The sequence below is a fragment of the Hevea brasiliensis genome, chromosome 12, assembly GCF_030052815.1.
Source record: "Hevea brasiliensis isolate MT/VB/25A 57/8 chromosome 12, ASM3005281v1, whole genome shotgun sequence".
NCBI classification, from domain to species: Eukaryota; Viridiplantae; Streptophyta; class Magnoliopsida; order Malpighiales; family Euphorbiaceae; genus Hevea; species Hevea brasiliensis.
The window spans coordinates 33,980,913-34,005,407 of record NC_079504.1 but is presented as its reverse complement, the minus strand read 5'-3'; positions in this window follow the sequence as shown (position 1 = coordinate 34,005,407).

The following is a 24,495-nucleotide window of genomic DNA, read 5'->3' as shown; positions in this document are numbered from 1 at the left end:
CAACCAAACTGTGGGGAATGGTCTTCCACCACTCATATGCATCTCCATGCAGCAAGGAAATTGAATATTCAAACTTCAACTCATCTGTGCAGTGCAATTTCTTGAAGACCCTCTCCATCCGTTCTAACCATTGCTCAGCTTCCAATGGGTCCACTGTACCTTTGAACTCTATTGCCCCATACTTTATTAATTTGTCATATTGTCTGGCTGGGGATGGTGGTTGCACTGGAGGTGCTTGCACAGGAGCTTGGACTGGTATATTGCCAGCCATTTGCTAAAATAGAACAGCCATCTGCTGAGTGAACTGAGCAAGAAATTGCATAGGCGGGACGGGTGCAGCTGACCCACTGGCATTCTGAGGAGCTGGGGCCTCCCCCTATACCTTAGCTGCTACTGATTGTTCTACGATGTGATCCCCCTCTTCCATACTGAATCATAAGGAATTCTACTCCCTGAATAACCAACACAAGGAGATTTCCCTCCATTAGTCCATATTTATGATGTAATGCACTATATGTATCAATAATGACAGTTGAGCAGTTGTACTTATAAAAATTTTTCAAACATGCAAATTTTAAAACTTGTATAAAAACCAAAGCTCTGATAGCACTAAAACATATCACACCTTATCCCTGGTAAGGCATGACATGTTCCCATAGCATACCTAAGGAATTACCGAACTCTACCTACCGATAACCCATTAGTTATGCTACAAAAGATTTTAAAACAAATCATAACTTTTTATCTTATCAATTCTTTTGCGGAAAACTGCATGAGAATAGTTAAAATTACATGTAAATATTCATTGGAAATAATGATAGACTAAATATTACAAAAGTTACATTTTCATAAGTCTCAAAGTAAAATACAAAATAGTTACAAACTTAAAATGTGATAGCAATGCCATGCTTTTAAATATAAACTGCTCAATGTCCATACATCCATACATATAGGTACAAAATACATCAACAAGAAATTACAGGGATATACCTATAATATATACCCATAAACAATACGAAAATGCTGCTTCCAAGTCTCTCACTTGGCAGCCTTCTCCTTTCCCTTACCTGCGACAGCATAAAGAAGCTATCGCTAAGTATATCACTCAGTGGTGCACAACTAATAACTTTAAAGCTTAAGGTAAAATACAATTTGTCAAAGCATAATAAATCACATTTTTCTTAAGCATGAAAACTTCACAATAGTTCTAAATTCATAAGAGTCATTTATTGGAATAATATTTCAAATGAGAAATCACACTTCATAAATCACAATTCACAAAGCGTTAGTGTTGCTAACATCAACACACAGTTTAGGCTATAACACAAAATTTCACGATCAGTGTCGTGTTGTACACCACGACAAAGCAATCTCAACCTCACTAACCGTTATTAATGAGGGAAGGGCTAGCTAGCTAATGAGTGCTCACGTAGTCTTATCCCACTAACCGTTATTAATGGGAGACATAATCAATATCAATTATCAACCCCAAGTAGCTGTTACTACTGTGGAGTTCCGAAAGAGACTGTCATGCTAATTGTGGTTTCAAAACAGTTTCTAAAAATTTCCCACTCAACAATCACATTTATAAACCAATAAACACATTTCAATTCATCATAATATCCATATAAAGATGGCAACACCCAAATTTTTTAAATGCAATAGAAAAACCGTATTTCAGTCAAAGTAAACTTGTTCAAAGCAAACTCATTCAATTTAACACATTCCAAGCAATTTACAAGTTTAAAAATGAAAAAAAGGTTAGTTGTGCACAAACCTTCAATAATTCTCCTTCCTTGTTACCTACTTCTCCTTGTCCGTACCAACTTCTTTTTCTACTGAAAATACACAAATAGAATACCTCAATACCAATCTCAATTGCTGCCAAGAACTCATTACATGCATATCTAATGCATCCCAAGTTAGCTTTGAAAATTTTAGAATATTTTGGTTTTGGGACAGCTTGGTGCCCCAATTTTTGAAGCCAATTTGTACCTAGTTTTGATCATAATTTGATGAGGTGTTCTTCATGAAAATTGTTCATTTAGGTCTTAAATTTATTTTCCTTTTTGAATCGCCTAATTTAGAGCTGTGTAGCTCAAGTTATGGCCAAAGTACGGTTACTGTTTACGTCACTGTTCATGCTGCAGATTCAGTTCTGGCAGATTTATCAATCCAAAATCGTTCAGCAATTTGATCAAAGTAAGTCCATAATTTGGTCTAATGTTCTTCATACGAAATGTTCTACTATGTCTTAGGTTTCCATCGGTTCAAGAATCGCCTAAATCGGAGCTTTCTAGAGAGAGTTATGGCCATGCAAATTTACTGTTCATATGGTAAATATGCAATTCTACAGATTCGGTGATTCAAATTTGCTCAGCAATTTGATTGGGTTAAGTCTATAATTTAGCCTCAAGTTCTTCATATGAAATGTTCTACTATGTCTTAGGTTTCCATCGGTTCAAGAATTGCCTAAATCGGAGTTTTCTAGAGAGAGTTATGGCCATGCAAAGTTTACTGTTCAGATGATCAAATTCTGCAGGTTCCAAAATTGTGTCTCCAAGTTCAAGCCAAGGTTTAGGCAATTTCTGGGCAGTTTCTGGGGTGGGTCTCTTCATGAAAATTCTAGCCCTATGTCTTAAGTTTCATTTCCAATTGGTTTCACACCAATTGGAGTTGTGTAGCTCAATTTATGGGCTGTCAAACACACTGAACTCAGTGTGCAAATTCTGCCCTAGGTTTAAAATTTTTATTTCTTCAATTATTCCCTCTAACCAACCTCAATTCACATTTAATTCACCCAAAATGACTATAATTTAGCATTGACACATCAATGGCACTTCCTAGCACAAACCCCGCAATTTTCAAACACCAAAGTTTGCAATTTTCCCTAATCCTACAATTTCATTACTTCCATTCATCAACCCAATGTCAATTTAAACTAAATAAACCTCAAATGATCATAATTTAACACTACACACACCAATTTCACTCTCTAGCACTAAAACACCAAATTTCCCATGAACCCTAATCTCCCATAATTAAATTTATACACATTTCATGCAATTTCTTTGCCCCAATCATGTATACTACTTCAACTAAGCTTAATCTCATCATAAATTTCATTCAAAGACATCAAACCCTAACTTTTCTCTAATTTTGGCCAAAACCCTAGTTTAGATTCCATACATGTTTTCTTTCATTTTCTTATGAAATTTCATGCTTTCTCATGTAAATTCATCAGATCCAAACTTGATTCAAAGCATATTTGGTTAATCAAGCATGAAAGAGAGAGCTTACCTCACTTGATGATTTTTGCCACTTCCAATCTCTTCCAAATCTTGCTCTTCTTGCTTTTAATCTCTCAATCAAAGATCTCTTTGATATTTTCTTTTAGTGGGCTATGGAATTTATGAAGGAAATTAAAGTGAATCAAGACTTGGAAGGGAAAACAATGGTGGAAGAAGATTGGAGAAGAAGAGAGAAGAAAAGAGAGGGAGAGGGAAGATGGGTGGTGGCATGGAAGAAGAGAAAGAAGGAGACTTGTCTTCTTTTATACTTATTTATTCCTTTTTAATTAAATAATTAAGTTTAATTATCAAAAGCCCATAAGTCATTAATTTTAATTAGATCAAAAATGGAATTTAAATTTTAGATTTTTGCCTCTTTTATTTTCTTTCTACTTTTACTCTAATTTTTTCCGCAATTTTTCTTCATAATTCAATATTTTATTTTCATTTTATTAAATTGACATTTTGGTTAAAAATCAACTCTTAAAGTGAATTGACCAAAATACCCCTTATCGGGTCATAATCCCTCTTTTACAATATACCCGGTGAGTCCTTATATTTTTGGATCACTTGAATTTTTATTGTGTCTATCTCAATTAATTTTCTATTTATTTTTAATCCTCAAGGTGTCTTTGAATAGTACTAGTCACGAACCAAAAATTGTACTATTCATAACTCGGAGGTTCGGGGTGTTACATTGGCAACTATTATTGTATGCAAATTCTATCAATGGGAGGTACCTATCCCAGCTCCCCCCAAAATCAATAATTCAACTTCTAAGCATATCCTTAAGTACTCAGATCACTCTTTTTGACTGACCATCTATTTGAGGATGGAAAGCAGTGCTGAAATGCAACTGAGTGCCTAAAGCTTCTTGCAACTTCTTCCAGAATTGTGATGTAAACCTCAGATCTCTATCAGAAATGATCGATGCAGGCACTCCATGTAACCGAACTATCTCATTAATGTATAACTCAGCTAACTTCTCCAATAAGTAGCTGATTCTGACAGGTAAAAAATGAGCAGACTTGGTTAATCTATCAATTATCACCCATACAGCATCATGCTTTTTCTGTATAAGAGGAACACCTATAACAAAATCCATAGTGATGTGATCCCATTTCCACTCTGGTATCGATATTGGTTACAGTAATCTTGATGGAACTTGATACTTTGCCTTACCTTGCTGACATATCAGGCATTTAGTCACATAATTTGCAATATCATTCTTCATACCAGGCCACCAATAATGAGTTTTCAAATCCTAATGCATCTTTGTTCTCCCTAGATGTATGGCAAAAAAACTACAATGTGCTTCCTTGAGAATGCTCTTCTTAATTCCCTCATCATCCTGTACACATATTCTTCCTTTATAATACAAATAAATGTCTCCCTTGATCTCATATTCATTCTCCTTCTCCTCTTGAATCTACCTTATGATGGTTGATAGCTTCTCATCTTATTTTTAGGCCTCTTGTACTTGCTGTAGCAAACTAGGCTTCACTTGCAACTCAGCTATAATAGCTCCATCTCATGCTAAAGCCAAACGAGCATTAAAAGATCTTAAAGCTGCTATGGACTTCCTGCTTATAGCATCTGCTATCACGTTCACCATCTCGGGGTGGTAGTCAATAATACAATCATAATCTTTCAGAAACCCTATCCATCTCCTCTGTCTCGAATTGGGCTCCTTCTGAATTGGCAAGTATTTAAAACTCTTGTGATCTGTGTAGATATAACACTTCTCACCATATAAGTAATGCCTCCATATCTTTAATGCAAACACAATCGCTGCTAGTTTTAAATCATGTGTAGGGTAGTTCTTCTCATGTGGCTTAAGTTGCCTAGAAGCATAAGCAACTACCTTCCCTTCCTACATCAATACACACCCTAATCTATTTTGAGAGGCATCACTATAAATCACAAAGTCTTTCCCTGATAATGGTTGTGTAAGGATAGGTGCCTCTGTAAGTATTACTTTTAGCTTCTCAAAGCTTGCTTGACATTTATGATCCCACTCAAACTTAACATCGTTGTGCAACAATTTAGTTAATGGTGATGTTATGAGAGAGAATCCCTTCACAAATCTCTGTAATAGCTAGCCAACCCTAAGAAACTTCTAATTTCTGTCATATTCTTTGGTGGTTTCTAATCTACAATAGCTTTTATCTTTTTGTGATCCACCCTAATCCGATCAACTGACACAATGTGGCCCAGAAAGGTAATCCCATACAGCCAAAACTCACATTTAGACAACTTAACATAGAGTTGCTTCTCCCTCAAGGTCTGCAGTATAATCCTTAAATGTTCTTCATACCCTTCCTAGTCTCTAGAATACACTAGTATATCATCAATAAAGACTAACACGAACCTATCTAACTAAGGATGGAAGATACAATTCATCAGGTCCATGAATGCTGCTGGTGTATTGGTTAGCCCAAATGGAATAACTAAAAACTCATAATGTCTATACCGAGTTCTAAATGTTGTCTTACAAACATCTTACTCCTTTACTCTCAGTTGATGATACCCTGATATAAGGTCAATCTTGGAGAAAACACCTGTTCCCTTTAGCTAATCAAACAAGTCATTAATTCTGGGTAAAGGATATCTATTCTTCATAGTCACCTTATTCAACTGTCTGTAATCCACAAAGTCTAAGTGTCCCATCCTTCTTCTTTGCAAATAATACCGGTGCTCCCTAGGGCGACATACTAGGGTGTATAAACCCTTTATCCAACAACTCCTGTAACTGAATTTTTAACTCCTTCACTTCTGCGAGAGCCATCCTAGAAGGAGCAATGGACACTAGTGTTGTACCAGGCATAACCTCTATAGCAAACTCCACTTCCCTCTCTGGTGGCAAGCCCTCAGGGAAAACATATGGACAATCATATGTAATGGGTATGTCTTGAAGGTTAGGCTTAGCCTTCCTAGTATTAACCACATGTGCCAACTAAGCTTCACAACCCTTTCTTATCAACCTCCTTGCAGTAGTGGCTGATATAACATTAGACAGATAATCTATCTTTCACCTACAATAGTGATCTTATCATTATCAGGAGTCCTCAATGTGATTCTCTTTAAATGGTAATCCACCATAGCTTGGTGACATGACAGCCAATCCATCTCAAAGATCACATCAAAACTCTTAAAAAGGCAGCTCAATAAGGTCTGCCAAAAACTCATACTCCTGAATCCTCAAGGGACAACCCCAATAAACCTTATTCACCATCACACTATGGCCTAAGGGTTTAGTAACTAGGATGTCCTGCTCAATGGTTTCAACCTTTAAACCCCTATCTACTGCGGTGGCAGTGCACATGTAAGAATGAGTTAAACTTGGGTCTATCAATGCATGCACCACAGAGTCAAAGAGAGAAAATGTACCAACTATGACATCGGGTGCATCCTGCTTGTAACACCCCTCACCTGTCTACAGTATAGCCGAGCAAGGCGTGCTACACGGCGTGCCGGAACACCTAGTCTGTGATTATTTCATTTCTTGAACTCAATTTATTTTAAGAAGTCTTTTATGTAATATTCATATCATGCTGATACTATTGTCATACTTTAATAAAATCAGTATTTCAAGACTGGTATTAAAAATTTGGCAAGATGCCATCTATATTTAGGACAAACTGTCATTCCAAACCTGTTGAAAACAGTTTAATATGATGATATCAAAATCTCAAATATTTTTACAGTCTTTATTTCTCAGTAAAGTCAATAGACTTTTACAGTCATTAAACAGTTCCATAATATAGTCCATAATAATTTAAATATATATAGAAAATCTCCATATCATTTAATATGTACAAAATATTACAAACTTTAGAGCTTTCATAACATTACAAAATACAGGCTGAATTTCAAATATACAATAAAAGTATAAAATACAAGATATCCTAAGTCCTACCATGTATGCAATGCAGTACAGATGACTCTGGACTCCTGTGCAGATCTGATGTCTCACCCGGTCGTAGGTCTGCTGGGCTCCCCAGCTGTGTCTCCAATACCTACGCGTTACAAAAGCAACGCGCTAAGCAATTTTGCTTAGTGGTGCCAAATATAAAGAAATATACACTAAAATAAAGTAAATAAAGTGTTTACAAATTTTTGGTGGTGCTGTATGTCAGTAGACTGGATTTAGCTATTTGAATTTAATAATACTTGAATTACTGCCCGTGTAGCCTATATACTGACCAGACTGGATAAACGGATATACTGGCACTGGGTACCTAGTACCTTGGGCCGTCACACCATCGGGAGACATCGGTCACAAAGTGTCTCCCGATGTGCAAATAGCGTGGCTAAAAAGCCATATAGTCAATCTGGCGATAAGCCAAAAATAAATACACAATATATATAGCAGTAGGCTATTAAAGTCACAGTGTGGCATAATAAGCCGTAAAAATACAGTATGGCATGAAGCCATTTACAGAACAGCTGTCAGAATCCTATTGGCATGCCAACCTATCCATACTAGTCAACTAGGCAAACTAGGGCACATTATTAATTAATTGTTTAATTCTTCAATTTTTGGAGTTTACTAACTATTATATAATTCACAAGTCAATGCATATGTTGACCTTTTTAGGTAATATGGATAAGTTGTTTCTAGCATCAATATGTCACAATTTATATCTCAATATGCTGCCAATATAGTGCCATTTACCATTTTTACAAATTGGCATTCATTGCCAAAATGCTTCAAGCATCATTGTATGCAAAATGTCAAATTCTCAATTTTTGTATGCTAGATTGGTCTAGCTTAAAGTCCTATTTCCCTTGGTTTTTAGCTTCTGGTCAAAGAAGCAAAATTGTAGCTCTATGTCTTATTGCACGCGGGGCAAAATTTCAGGTCATTCCGAGTTGTGTAGACCAAGATATGGTCAATTTGCTAAAGCTGGACAGATTGCACTTTTAGTGCACAATTTGGTCAATTTTTAGGTCACTTTTGGTTCGGCAGTTTTTGTGCCCGAACTTGTGCAAGCCATTTGACTTGGTTTTGGTCAGTTTTGGGCTTTGGTGTCTTCATAAGACTTGTAGATATAGGTCTTAACTATTCATGGTCAAAATTTCAGGTCAATTGGACCTGTTTTGAGTAAGTTATGGCCTAAACACTAACTGCTGCCCAAATGGTCAGTTTTCAGGCCTTAAATGCACTAATCCGGATTTGGTCACTTTTTAAGGTCAGTTTCTAGGCAGAATTTTAGCAACCTTCCTGCATGAAAGTTGGCCTATTTGGTGTCTAGTTTCACCCCATATTGGCCTCATACCAATTGGGTTCATAGTTTGGCACTTATGGCCTCATTTAGGTGCTGCCTTCAATACACAACCTGCACAAAGCTCATACACTCCCAATTTAATGTTCCTTCTCCTCCTCATTACTACAATATTCAATCAACAACACTTCCATACATATATTGTACACAATTCCAGCAAAAATTCTGGACAGAATACTCAAGTGCACAAGGCACACAATACACCATTAAACTTCAATATTTACATCCACCCAAATTCAACATACTTCAATGTTAATATTATACATATACTTCAACATATTCATACTTCAACATCACTTACACTTGCTGCCCACAAATTGACATTCACATATATAATTAATAACCATATATTCACACACAATTTCATGCTATTAGGGGCTGCCAAACATGGCAGTTTGCTCAAGGCTTCAAGGTTCCATTTCACACCTTTAATCTAAACACTACATGTACATACTTGTGCACAAACTTACTACAACTTTCATTTGGACAATTCAACCTTCATTTTCATTCATTAGAAGTAAAAATAACTCAAGCTCAACAAGGGTTCATGGCTGCCAAAAATGGACAAATTCATTTCTCACTATTTCTTTCATTTCTCTTCACCAAAACACTCACCTCAACCTAAACACAAGCTTTACCAAAGCAAGGGAGAGGTTTTGGACACTTACCACTTTTGGAGCTTGTTAAAACTTCACCAAATCTCTTCCTTTTTGTCTTCTATAATCTGCCCAAGAGGTGTGGACCAAGTTTAATGAAAGAATTTAAGTGGAAACATGGCGTGAAGGTGCTTGCATGAGAGGTTAGGAAGCTTGGCCATGGTGTTTTCATGGTGGTCCATTTCGGCTGGAGAAGATGATGCAGAAAACTGAAGTGTTTAGTGGACATACACATGTCCTTTAGGTGTTTAAATACCCCTTAGTGCTCCACTCACTTTTAATTAAGTAATTTTATATGTTAAGATTTTAATTATTCACTTTATACCCCATTTCTTGCACTATTAATATAATGTACCACAATTTTAATTTTTAAGACATTTATAAAGTGTAATATCATTTATTTTTAATGGACATTGAGGTCAAAAGGCAACTCTAGGTGTCAAATGACCAAAATACCCCACTTCGGGTTATATTCCCGATTTTTCGGTAACACCGATTTTTGTCTGTTTCTCGATTTTTCGTTTTTCTTTGTACTAATTTATTAATTTTTCTTTGATATTTCTAGTGTCAATTACATTTCAATAAACCTTTATTTATGTCTCAAAATTAAATTCCGAGGGTTCTCCGCAGTTCTAGAGTCGGCAACAGCCTTCCTGGTGTGGTCACCCATCACTGCGGTACCAGCTCGTTTAACTTAGCTTCACTTTCTGTCTTTTATTTTTCTTCGATTTTTCTTGTTTTTTTTTTTATTTATTTCATCATTATATGTCTATTCACTATCACCGAAGTGTAGTTCGGACATTCGACTTACTGGATGTTATTTGACCATCGAGCAGCAGGCGTACAAAATATGTACAGTGGGGATGTTACAACTCTTCCCCTCTAAATAAAAATTTCGTCCTCGAAATTTATCTGATGTGAAGAGCTGAGGGAACTGTTGTCTCATTGTCTCCTCACTCTCCCATGTTGCCTCTTCCGTGTTGTGGTGTCTCCATAGGATTTTCACTAGTGGAATTGTCTTGTTTCTGAGCTCTTTTATCTCTCGTGCCAAGATTTTAATTGGTTCTTCTTAATATGTCAGGTCAGGTTGTACCACAATTTCTTCTGCTGAGATGACATGTGAAGGATCTGATCTGTATCTTCTGAGCATCGAGACATGGAACACATTATGTATCTTGTCCAGCTCAGGTGGTAAGGCTAATCGGTAGGCTACTGGTCCCTCACGTTCAATAACTTCATATGGCCCAATAAACCTAGGGCTTAATTTTCCCTTTTTCCCGAATCTCAACACTTTCTTCCACGGTGATACTTTGAGAAATACCTTCTCGCCAACTTCATACTCAATGTCTTTTCTCCTCAAGTCAGCATAAGATTTCTGTTAGTCTGAGGCAACTTTCAAATTGGCCTTTATCAGTTTCACCTTTTCCTTTGTCTGTTTTATAAGGGTCTGGCCCCACTAGCTTATCTTCACCCAACTCAGTCCAACATACAAGTGTTCTGCATTTTCTCCCATACAGTGCTTCATAGGGTGCCATTTGTATGCTAGCTTGATAGCTATTATTATATGCAAATTCTGCCAGTGGAAGATATCTATCCCAACTTCCCTCAAACTCAATAACACAACTTCTTAGCATATCCTCAAGGACCTATCACATATATTCGGTTATTGTTATCATTATCAGTTCAATTATTGTTTACAATAACTCAATGAGTTTCAAAATTTACCTGGATTATTCTTTCTGACTGTCCATCCGTCTGAGGATGAAAAGCCGTACTAAAATGGAGTTGTGTGCCCAAGGATTCTTGTAATTTCTTCCAAAATCTAGATGTAAACCTCGGGTCTCTATCAGATATAATGGAAAGTGGAATTCCATGTAGTCTAACTATCTCACTGATGTACAATTACGCTAGCTTTTCCGGTGAGTAGTCGATTCGATCGCGTAAAATGTCTTGATTTGGTTAACCTATCCACAATCACCCATACTGCATCATGCTTCTTCTGAGTGAGAGGTAGACCACTGACAAAGTCCATAGTGACTTAGTCCCACTTCCATTCAGGTATGTTTATGGGCTGTAACAAACCTAATGGAACTTGATGTTCTGCTTTGACTTGTTGACATGTCAAGTATCTAGTTATATAGTCAACTATGTCCTTCTTCATACCTGGCCACCAGTATTGGAGTTTCAGGTCATGGTACATTTTTGTGCTTCCTGGGTGCATAGCATACACACTGTTATGTGCTTCTTTCAGAATACTAGTTTTCAACTCTTTATCATCTGGAACACACACTCTTTCTTTATAGTATAGGCACCCATTTTCTTTCACTACATATTCAGTTTCCTTCCCCTCAGTGATTTTGCCCATAACAGCCATTAATTTCTCATCTATCTTCTGCCCATCCTGTATCTGTTGTAACAGATTCGGCTTCACTTACAACTCAGCCAAAATAACTCTATCATGAGTTAAGGATAGTTGGGCATTCAGAGATCTTAATGCTACAATAGATTTTCTGCTTAAAGCATCAGCGACTACATTTGCCTTCTCAGGGTGGTAGTCAATCACACAATCATAATCTTTCAGGAATTCAATCCATCGCCTCTGTCTCAAATTAAGTTCCTTCTGGGTTGGCAGATACTTCAGACTCTTATGGTCTGTGTATATGTAGCATTTTTCTCCATACAAGTAATACCTCCATATATTCAATGTGAAGATAATTGCTGCTAACTCTAAATCATGAGTAGGGTAATTCTTTTCATGTGGCCTTAACTGCCTGGAAGCATATGCGACCACTTTCCCTTATTGCATCAGTACACACCCTAACCCATTGTGTGAGGCATCACTGTAGACTACAAAGTCTTTTCCAGACATTGGCTATGTTAACACTGGTGCCTCTGTCAACATAGCCTTCAGCCTCTCAAAACTGGCTTGACACTTGTCATTCCAGTTAAATTTCATATTCTTGTGCAGTAATTTGGTCATTGGAGCAGCTATCAGGGAAAATCCCTTTATAAATCTTCTATAATATCCAGCTAACCCCAAGAAACTTCTGATCTCAGTTGTATTTCTGGGAGGCTTCCATTCCATCACTGCTTCAATCTTCTTGGGATCCACTCTAATCCCTTCAGCTAATATTACATGTCCAAGGAATGCAATCTCATTCAACCAGAACTCACACTTGGACAATTTAGCATACAATTTCTTCTCTTTTAAAGTCTGCAGAACAATTCTCAAATGCTCATCATGTTCTGCTTTATCCTTGGAATACACCAGGATGTCATCAATGAAGACCACTACGAACCGATCTAAGTATGGATGGAAGATACGGTTCATAAGGTCCATGAATGCTGCTGGAGCATTTGTTAACCCAAATGGCATCACCAGGAATTCATAATGCCCATACCGAGTTCTAAATGCAGTCTTAGGCACATCTGCATCCTTAACCCTTAGCTGATGATACCCTGATCTGAGATCAATCTTAGAAAACACACTGGCTCCCTTCAACTGATCAAACAGATCGTCAATTCTAGGCAACGGATACTTGTTCTTCACTGTTACTCTGTTTAACTGCCGGTAGTCAACACATAACCTCAGTGTCCCATCTTTCTTCTTTACAAACAGTACCGAAGCTCCCCACGGTGACACACTGGGGCGTATGAACCCCTTGTCTAGTAATTCTTGCAGCTGGATTTTTAACTCTTTCAATTCAGCAGGTGCCATCCTATACGGAGCAATTGAAATTGGAGCTATACCCGGCATAATCTCAATAGCAAATACAACTTCCCTTTCTGGTGGCAAACTAGGCAATTCCTCAGGAAATACCTCAGAGAAATCCTTTACTGCGGGTATGTCAGACAAGTCAAGTTTACCCTGCCTAGTGTCAACCATGTGTGCCAGATAGGCTTCACACCCTTTTCTCAACCATCTCCTTGCAACTGTAGCTGAGATGACATTGGACAAGAAATCTGTCCTTTCACCCACAACTGTTATTTCTTCGTTCTCGTGATTTTGAGAGATTCTCTTCAATTTACAATATACTATTGCCTGATGATGGGATAACCAGTCCATTCCCAAAATCACATCAAACTCATAGAAAGGCAGTTCGATTAAGTCTGCTAAGAACTCTTTCCCTTGAATCTTCAATGGACAGCCCTTATACACCTTGTTTACTACCACACTGTGGCCTAGCGGATTTGTGACCAGGATATCTTAGTCACTTTCCTCCACTGCTATTCCCTTTTCTACGGGCAGCTTGATATAAATATATGAATGAGTAGATCCAGGATCCACTAATACATGCACAGAAGTATTATAAAGGAGGAACGTACCCTTGATGACATCTGGAGCATCCTGTTCCTCCTGTGCCCTTATATCATAGGCTTTGGCTGGTTTTCTGCCTTCTACTCTCTCCACAGATTCTGACACAGGTTTCTGTGAAGTACCGGCTACCTCAGTCTTACCCGGCCTTCTACCCCTTGGAGCTGGAGGGGCAGGCCTATTAGTTGATACTGGAGTGGATGCAGCAGTTCTGCGAGGACAATCTCGGACTAGGTGGTCTGTAGATCCACACCGTAAACAAGCACCTATCATCCTCCAACATTCACCCTTATGCCATTTTTGGCAATGTAGGCAAGCAACAGATACTGTTGGGGTGGCCCCTGTGCCACTGTCACTGGAGCTAGCCATTGAAGGGGTGGGTGGCCTCTCCTTGGTGTAAGCGAGATTTGGGCCTCTGTGGTGACCACGACTTGGTGCTCTACTAAAACTCGAGTGGCGAACCTCTGAATTTCTTGCTAGGGCGAGGAAGATGTCTGCGGTCGACCACGACCTCTTTTCTGCTATCTGTCCCTTCTGCTCTGCTCATTCATTCTAACTTTTTCAACCTTCAGTGCAGCTTCCACCAATTTGGCAAACTCTGTAATCCCCAAGGCTGTAATCATTACTTTAATGTTATCATTGAGTCCTTCCTCAAATATCTTGCATCTCTCTGCCTCATTAGGGACTATTTCCCTCCCATAGCGGCTCAGTCTAACAAATTCTCTTTCATATTCAGCACTGTTAGCTGTCTCTGGCGTAGGGTAATAAACTCCCTTCTCTTCTCTTCCAAGTATACACTACCCACATACTTCTTTCTGAACTCAGTGAGAAAGAAATCCCAAGTTATCTGTTCTGGTGGCACCTCACTAGTTACTGTATCCCACCACTGGTATGCATCATCTTGCAGTAGTGATGCAGCAGCTTCCAAATTTTGCTCTGGAGTACAATGAAGTTGTTTCAAGACTCTTCCAGTTCTGTCCAACCAGTTTTCAGCTGTGACAGAATCATTTTCCTTTTTGCCCAGAAAGTCCACTGCTCCAAACTTCCTGAGTCTCTCCATATGAGATTTTTGATGTGGAGGTGGTGGTGGTGGTGGCATAACTCCTACCATCTGTCTAAAAAACTCAGCCATTTGCTGAAATGTGGCTGATGCATTTGGTACTGGTGGAACAGGTTCCCTCCTGTCTCCTGGTTCAGTCATAAATGGAGCATGACTTTCCACTTCCTCATCGACCGCTCTCTGCGATGTGGAGTCCATATTCTGATCAAAATAACAAAACAAATCAAAAGATCTGCATTAGAGTCATCTTATCACTTACAATGTAATGCATGATATGCAATCTATCTAGGTCCAAAAATACCTAAACCGTGCTCTGATACCACTAAATGTAACACCCCTCACCCGTCTACAGTATAGCCGAGCAAGGCGTGCTACACGGCGTGCCGGAACACCTAGTCTGTGATTATTTCATTTCTTGAACTCAATTTAATTTTAAGAAGTCTTTTATGTAATATTCATATCATGCTGATACTATTGTCATACTTTAATAAAATCAGTGTTTCAAGACTGGTAATAAAAATTTGGCAAGATACCGTCTATATTTAGGACAAACTGTCTTTCCAAACCTGTTGAAAATAGTTTAATATGATGATATCAAAATCTCAAATATTTTCACAGTCTCTATTTCTCAGTAAAGTCAATAGACTTTTACAGTCATTAAATGATTCCATAATCTGATCCATAATAATTTAAATATATATAGAAAATCTCCATATCATTTAATATGTACAAAATATTACAAACTTTAGAGCTTTCATAACATTACAAAATACAGGCTGAATTTCAAATATACAACAAAAGTACAAAATACAAGATATCCTAAGTCCTACCATGTATGCAATGCAGTGCAGATGACTCTGGACTCCTGTTCAGATCTGATGTCTCACCCGGTCGTAGGTCTACTGGGCTCCCCAGCTGTGTCTCCAATACCTACGCGTTACAAAAGCAACGCACTAAGCAATTTTGCTTAGTAGTGCCAAATATAAAGAAATATACACTAAAATAAAGTAAATAAAGTGTTTATAAATTTTTGGTGGTGCTGTATGTCAGTAGAGTGGATTTAGCTATTTGAATTTAATAATACTTGAATTACTGCCCGTGTAGCCTATATACTGACCAGACTGGATAAACAGATATACTGGCACTGGGTACCTAGTACCTCAGGCCGTCACACCATCGGTCACAAAGTGTCTCCCGGTGTGCAAATAGCGTGGCTAAAAAGCCATATAGTCAATCATGCGATAAGCCAAAAATAAATACACAATATATATAGCAGTAGGCTATTAAAGTCACAGTGCGGCATAATAAGCCGTAAAAATACAGTATGGCATGAAGCCATTTACAGAACAGCTGTCAGAATCCTATTGGCATGCCAACCTATCCATACTAGTCAACTAGGCAAACTAGGGCACATTATTAATTAATTGTTTAATTCTTCAATTTTTGGAGTTTACTAACTATTATATAATTCACAAGTCAATGCATATGTTGACCTTTTTAGGTAACATGGATAAGTTGTTTCTAGCATCAATATGTCATAATTTATATCTCAATATGCTGCCAATATAGTGCAATTTACCATTTTTACAAATTGGCATTCATTGCCAAAATGCTTCAAGCATCATTGTATGCAAAATGTCAAATTCTCAATTTTTGTATGCTAGATTGGTCTAGCTTAAAGTCCTATTTCCCTTGGTTTTTAGCTTCTGGTCAAAGAAGCAAAATTGTAGCTCTATGTCTTATTGCACGCGGGGCAAAATTTCAGGTCATTCCGAGTTGTGTACACCAAGATATGGTCAATTTGCTAAAGCTGGACAGATTGCACTTTTAGTGCACAATTTGGTCAATTTTTAGGTCACTTTTGGTTCGGCAGTTTTTGTGCCCGAACTTTTGCAAGCCATTTGACTTGGTTCTGGTCATTTTTGGGCTTTGGTGTCTTCATAAGACTTGTAGATATAGGTCTTAACTATTCATGGTCAAAATTTCAGGTCAATTGGACCTGTTTTGAGTGAGTTATGGCCTAAACACTAACTGCTGCCCAAATGGTCAGTTTTCAGGCCTTAAATGCACTAATCCGGATTTGGTCACTTTTTAAGGTCAGTTTCTAGGCAGAATTTTGGCAACCTTTCTACATGAAAGTTGGCCTATTTGGTGTCTAGTTTCACCCCATATTAGCCTCATACCAATTGGGTTCATAGTTTGGCACTTATGGCCTTATTTAGGTGTTGCCTTCAATACACAACCTGCACAAAGCTCATACACTCTCAATTTAATGTTCCTTCTCCTCCTCATTACTACAATATTCAATCAACAACACTTCCATAAATATATTGTACACAATTCCAACAAAAATTCTGGGCAGAATACTCAAGTGCACAAGGCACACAATACACCATTAAACTTCAATATTTACATCCACCCAAATTCAACATACTTCAATGTTAATATTACACATATACTTCAACATATTCATACTTCAACATCACTTACACTTGCTGCCCACAAATTGACATTCACATATATAATTAATAACCATATATTCACACACAATTTCATGCTATTAGGGGCTGCCAAACATGGCAGTTTGCTCAAGGCTTCAAGATTCCATTTCACACCTTTAATCTAAACACTACATGTACATACTTGTGCACAAACTTACTACAACTTTCATTTGGACAATTCAACCTTCATTTTCATTCATTAGAAGTAAAAATAACTCAAGCTCAACAAGGGTTCATGGCTGCTAAAAATGGACAAATTCATTTCTCACTATTTCTTTCATTTCTCTTCACCAAAACACTCACCTCAACCTAAACACAAGCTTTACCAAAGCAAGGGAGAGGTTTTGGACACTTACCACTTTTGGAGCTTGTTAAAACTTCACCAAATCTCTTCCTTTTTATCTTCTATAATCTGCCCAATAGGTGTGGACCAAGTTTAATGAAAGAATTTAAGTGGAAACATGGCGTGAAGGTGCTTGCATGAGAGGTTAGGAAGCTTGGCCATGGTGTTTTCATGGTGGTCCATTTCGGCTGGAGAAGATGATGCAGAAAACTGAAGTTTTTAGTGGACATACACATGTCCTTTAGGTGTTTAAATACCCCTTAGTGCTCCACTCACTTTTAATTAAGTAATTTTATATGTTAAGATTTTAATTATTCACTTTATACCCCATTTCTTGCACTATTAATATAATGTACCACAATTTTAATTTTTAAGACATTTATAAAGTGTAATATCATTTATTTTTAATGGAAATTGAGGTCAAAAGGCAACTCTAGGTGTCAAATGACCAAAATACCCCACTTCGGGTTATATTCCCGATTTTTTTCGATAATACAGATTTTCGTCTGTTTCTCGATTTTTCGTTTTTCTTTGTACTAATTTATTAATTTTTCTTTGATATTTCTAGTGTCAATTACATTTCAATAAACCTTTATTTATGTCTCAAAATTAAATTCAGAGGGTTCCCCGCGGTCCTGGGGTCGGCAACGGCCTTCCCGGTGCGGTCACCCATCACTGCGGTGCCGGCTCGTTTAACTTAGCTTCATTTTCTCTCTTTCATTTTTGTTTGATTTTTCTTGTATTTTCTTTTTATTTATTTAATCGTTATATGTCTGTTCACTATCACCGAAGTGTAGTTCCAGACATCCTGACTTGCCTGGACTGTTATTTGACCACTGGAGCAACAGAACGTACAAAATATGTACAGTGGGGATGTTACACTGCTCCTCTCTGGCTCGAATGGCATATGCACGTGCTAGCACTCTAGTGTTTAGTCTCTCCATTGTCTCAAATGCAGGCCTTACGCTGCCCTCGGCTGCCTCAGATCTCCCGGGCTTCCTACCCCTCTGTGCAGTGGGAGCCAACCTCTCTGTCTGTGCTGGGCGAATAGTCCTCCTAGGACATCTCTCTAGAAGTGGTCAGTGGCCCCACATCTATAACAAGCTCCAATTAACCCCAACATTCTCCTCTATGCCTTTTCCCACAGTGTGTGCACACTGCTGGGGCGGGACCTCTCACTGCTGGTCCTGGTGTACTAGCCATCGATCTTTGCCGGTGCCTCTCCCTAGCGTGGACTGGACCTGTCCGACCTGAGTCGATGCCTTACTAGATTGCCCTCTGGGCCTCTTACTACTTATGAATGTGGAGCTATACTGGCCAAAGCCTCTCTTCTGCTATTCACCCCTCCTACTCTACTCACTAACTCGAACTCTCTCCACATTCATAGCTGCCGCCACAACCTGAGTGAAATCTATATACTGCAATGCCATAATATGAAGTCTAACACTATCATTGAGGCCTTCTTCGAACCTCCTGCATATCTCTTCCTCTATGGTAATGATCTCCCTGGCGTACCTACTCAGCCGGACAAATTCTCACTCATATTCAGCCACAATCAGTTGTCTCTGCCTCAGAGCAATAAACTCTCTCCTCTTGTCCTCCAAGTAAATACAACTAATATACTTCTTTCTAAACTCTACCAGAAAGAAATCCTAATTCACCACAGCTGGTTGTACTACCCTGGTCACTATGTCTTATCACTGGTAAGCAGCCTCCTGCATTAGTGAGATTGCACACTCTAAACTCTGATCCGGTGTGCAATGCAACAGCTAGAGAACTCTCTCAGTCCTCTCTAGCTAATACTCTATAGCAGCTGGGTCATCCTCCCTTTTTTCTCTAAAATCCACAACCCCATACTTTTGGAGCTTCTCCAAAGGTGATCTCTATGAGGGCTGCATCTGAGCTTCTGTCACCTACCAGAGTAAATCGTCCATCTGCTAAAAAAACTACTGCTGAGGTTTTGCGAGCTGCTTAGCAGCTACTTGTGGTGCAAAATCTCTCATGCCTCTAACACTACTACTCTCAGGGGCATGACTCTCCACTTCCTCTTCAATAGCCCGAGGAGTATTAGAATCCATTCCACCAACCTAAAATAGATAGGCGATTAAATCTGCATAAGAGTCACCTTAATCCCTAGTAGATGCAATGCATGTTTATATACATATGTTATAATTTGTTATCTAGGTCTAAGAATGCCTAAACCTTGCTCTGATACCACTATATGTAATACCCCCTACCCGATCTACAGTGAAACCGAGAAGGAGAAGTTACATTCGGTGCACAAAGCGCCTATCTTTGTGCCTGATAAATGTATAATTTATTAATTTTACTCCCATCACATTTAGTGTTTCTAGTGTATTTTTATGCCTAATTTAGTTGATTAAAGTATAGTTATCAATTAGGCATATTTTTAGATAGTTGTTGGAATAATTGTGTTAAATGGAGAAATTTTCAGCTTTTGCATTAATTTGACCTTTGCTGTATTTTTCTGGTGTTTCTAAAGTTGTGGGTCTCGAAATTGAGTGCTGTTTAAGTCATTGAAAAGCTAAGTAAGAGCACTACAAATGACAAAGAGGGACCAAAGCCCAAATCAGTCTCCAAGATTGACAAGATGAGCTACGGATCTATTGCAAAAGCCCATAATTGATTTGTCACGACCAGTCTTGGGATTTATTTTATATTTAGAGCTTCGGAGGTCCAAATGAAGCAAACCCAGGCCCAATTGAACCTTAAGAGCCACCTCTACAATTGTTGTGAAGGGCTGAAAGTGAGATAAGATCATTTTAATTGTCAAAATTGGCAATGAAGTCAAAATTATGGGCTGGACCATTTATCATAACCAGTTTTGGTTTTTAGCCCATAACTTAGGCTGTAGACCACGGATTTAGGCAAATAAGTACCCGTTGGAAAGCTAAGAAGTAGAGCTACAACATTCCTGAAGAAGGCAGAGGCAGATTCGAAAAGGAAGTGGCTAAAAAACTGCCGTGATTGCAGAGCAGAAAATCTATCTTTTGAATTTCAAAACTTTTCCAAGTTTGGCTCTTATTTTTGGATTAGGTTTTGAGTATAAAAACCATCTTTGGCCAGCAGCTGAAAAAAACCATTCAGACCTTCGAACACTATAGAAGACCTTCATTCTCCATTCTCTTTTTAGATTTTTTTTCTTTATTTTTCTTTAATTTTCTATAAGCCATGAACATGAGTGGCTGAGTTCTAAATTTAGATCAAGGGATTCTAGTTCTATTGCATGATTTGTGAGACTAGGTTCTTAATTTAAATTATGTCTTTTTGAATATCTATTTGTTTCCCGATTTCATTATTTTTGATCTATTAAATGATTTGCTAAAAAGGCCTATTAGTTAATTGTTTGATCTGATCAATTGCTAGTTCATATTCATAATCTGTAATTGTTGTGTAAGATTGAATGTGAGTAGCAATTAGGTTTTATTGATTATGATCCAAGTTTTCGATAATAACCTAAGGAAACAATAGGGTGAATTAAATGATTTATGCTTTTATAAATCGTTGTTCAGCTTAACTACTTCCTATTTTTAAAGTAGTTATTAATTTGATGAGGATTGCTTAATACCAATTCAATTAATAATTAGAGTCAACAAGAGTGCTGGGCTCGAATTGATGAGTATAGGAAGCTGAGGGTTTTACCTCACTGTTTGGTAAATCTACGTTAAGTATTCAATAAGAGATAATTGTATTTCCTTTGTCTATGATTGAGTCATGCATTAGAATGCGAATTACCATTGACTGAAGTTTGTTTAATTCGAGAAGTTTCATATCTAAATTTAGTTCTTTAATTTCTAAAATTGATTTCTTCTGATTTAGTATTACAACCCCCCCCCCCCCTCCCCCCTCTTTTCTTTTCTTGTTACACAAGTGCACAAAATTTAGTAACACAGTCTCTAGGATTTGATCTGGATTACCACTTACTGCAGAAAATATTTCATTACTGATAATTTCAGTTAATTTAATTTTTTGTGGGTTCGGCAACCATCAGTGCCATTATTTATTTTTCCTTTAATTCTTACCAATTTATTTACAATAATTTGTCAGTTTTTGTTAAATGGAGAAACTGCAAGAGTTTTTCCTAAATTTTAACAATTCACCTATTAAAATATTATTCATAACCTGTTAAATCCTAAATTTCCATATCATTTCCATCACATAATAATCATCAAATTTCATCAACATTAATCTTCACTCAAGTTGCACATAAACAAGAAATATCTTAAATTTACAATTTTATTAACCAACTCATGTGGCTAATTTAAACTTACATACCTATGATTACATTATCTAAAATAAAGTTTATATAATATTTATTACAACATAAATGTACATACACGTATGAGTAAAGATATACAATGAGGATGCATCCACCCAAAAGTCTAAGGTACACACACGTATGACTCCTATCGTAATTTTGGACTTTTCTGCAGATCCAATCTACCTCCTGTCAGCCAAAATCTACTCTTTATCTACTCTACCTGTGCGAGGAAACAAATCTTTGTGCTGAGTTAAATAGCTTGGTGGTGCACTTTTAATTTAAAATAATATAATTCCTTTTATGTACATTAACACATAATATGCTCATAATATTCATACAAGAGTATTTAAAAATCTAAAAGCAATCAAATAACATCGTGACATAAATATAGGTCAATAAATCCATACTTGTTATTCATACCATTTAATGAGGTTAAATGCACTTTATTAACTCAACAATCCTTTATGATCACAAATGGGAGCTTTACTTTTGTGCCTATAATAACCTATGACAGATGATATATAGACTGGATAGTGGGACTCGCGGTGTTGACCACTCAGTGGTTTGGGTCGATATAACACAGGCTTACATTCTCGGTGCTGACCACTCGGTGGTTTAGGTTGGTATAACACAGGCTTACATTCTTGGTACTGACCACTCGATGGCTCTGATCGATATGTCACTAGCTTTCATTCTCGGTACTGACCACTCAGTGGCTATGATTGGTAGCATGCCCACCTATCCAATCCTATACTCACTGTCTAGGCTTACTTAGGCTCAACTTTCTTAATTAACATTAATTTAACATTCTTTGCTCCTATAAATATCAAGATATGTGTGCCAACATCCTTATGCCATTTCCATATAAGAATAGCCTTTGCATTCAAACATATTAAGTACATGCACAACTAGCATTAAAGAACATCATGGCATAATCTTGCAAATTCCTAAAGGTATATACTGTATTCCATTAGGAATTAAACCACGTAAATGCAAGAATTAATTTATGCATTCTTCATAAGATTTTTAGATTTATATTTTAACTTTCATTTGGTTTTTGAATCACTTATTTCTGATTTATAGATCACAAGTTATGACCAAATAAGCAGGATCTGGTCATCTCTACCTTTTTCTTCCAGAACACAGGGTAGATTTTGGATAGGTTTTAGAACTCAATTTCAATTAAGTTTCAGTCATACTTTGTCAAATTGGTCTTCAGAAAGCTGTTTCTCTGTGTCTTAGCTTTCCAATAAGACAAGATTCACATCATTTGGAATTTTCTAGGGCAAGTTATACCCTTTTTACTCTGGATAGTCCAGGATACACTCTTACCTGATTCCATATTCTATGCCCTATTTTCTAGTTAATTTTAAGGTTACTTACCCACAATATTTGGATATTATTCCTTCATGAAAGTTTTAGCCTTATGTCTTACCTTTTATTTAAATTAAGAATCACCCAATTTCAAAGTCTAGAGCTCAAGTTATGCTCATTTTCCTACATATTGTTTAGTTTTTACCTGACCAAGTCTAGATACAGTCAAAATTCATTATTTCTATTCATAGGCCAATTTGACCATCTGAAAGACAGATTTAATCAAAGTAGCCTTCATAAGATATGTTACTACATGTTTTAAGTTCCCAATGGTTCAAGAATCACCTAATTTGGAGGCCTAAATCATGAGTTATAGCTAAATTATCACCTACTATTCAAGGATACAGAGTCTTGAGAATTCTAGGATTTCAGATTTTTAACTCAGATTTACACTCAATATTCAAATAATTTACATCTAGAATTTGTATTGGGTCTCTAAAACAAAGTTTTACGCCTATGTTTTAAGTTTTTAAATAATCTTGTATCACCTCAATTAGAGTTGTACAGAGGAAGATATACCTTACTCACTACACAGAGGTCACAGGACTGATTGCTGGAATTCCAGGAATTTCAGTTTTGCAATTCCAACTTCCTCTAAAATTTTAACCACTTTTCCCTTAAGAATTAGGTCCGGGTCAAAACATAGAATTTATAGATCTATGTCTTAAGAAAATTTTGGCATAAATTATATCTCAATTAGAGTTCTATAACTCAACTTATAACCAAATTAACACAGACTGCTCACTGGATATACTATCCTGGCAGTCACCAACCAAGGACTCATAAAGTAACAATTTTTATAACAAGCATAGACAAGCACTTACCTCAGCTTAATTCTAGAAATTTGCTTCCAATTGCGAGTGCCTTTCATCAAAAATCCCAAGCCAAATAAGTGCTTGAGCTTTGTTTTTTCCCCACCAATAGTTCTGCCCTCTTAAATCAGCTCACCAACCTTGATCCTTCCTTCCTATTTCACCTTGATTTCATGCTTTGTTCTTCAATTCCTTCAATTTTATTGCAAAATAGCATCATAAGTTGTTGAATTAGGGTTTATATGAGAGCTTGGATAAAAGAAAATGGAGGAGAATAGAAAGAGAGAGAGAGTTGGCCGGCTGGATAAGAAGAAGAAGAAGAAGAAGAAGACAAGTTTTTTCTTTTTATATGTATCTTGTTATTTATCTCTTTTAACCAAGTGTCTCCATGCCATTGGTCCTCTTTAATTGGTGATTAATTAACTTATAATCACACTTAATGATTCTAATTAAACTCAATTATGGGCTATGTTGGGAATTTTAATCCTTTCCCTCCCAAACTTCATTAATTTTACAATAAAGTCTATAGATATCATTTTAAAATCTTTAATTTAACCCCTCATTTAATCAAATT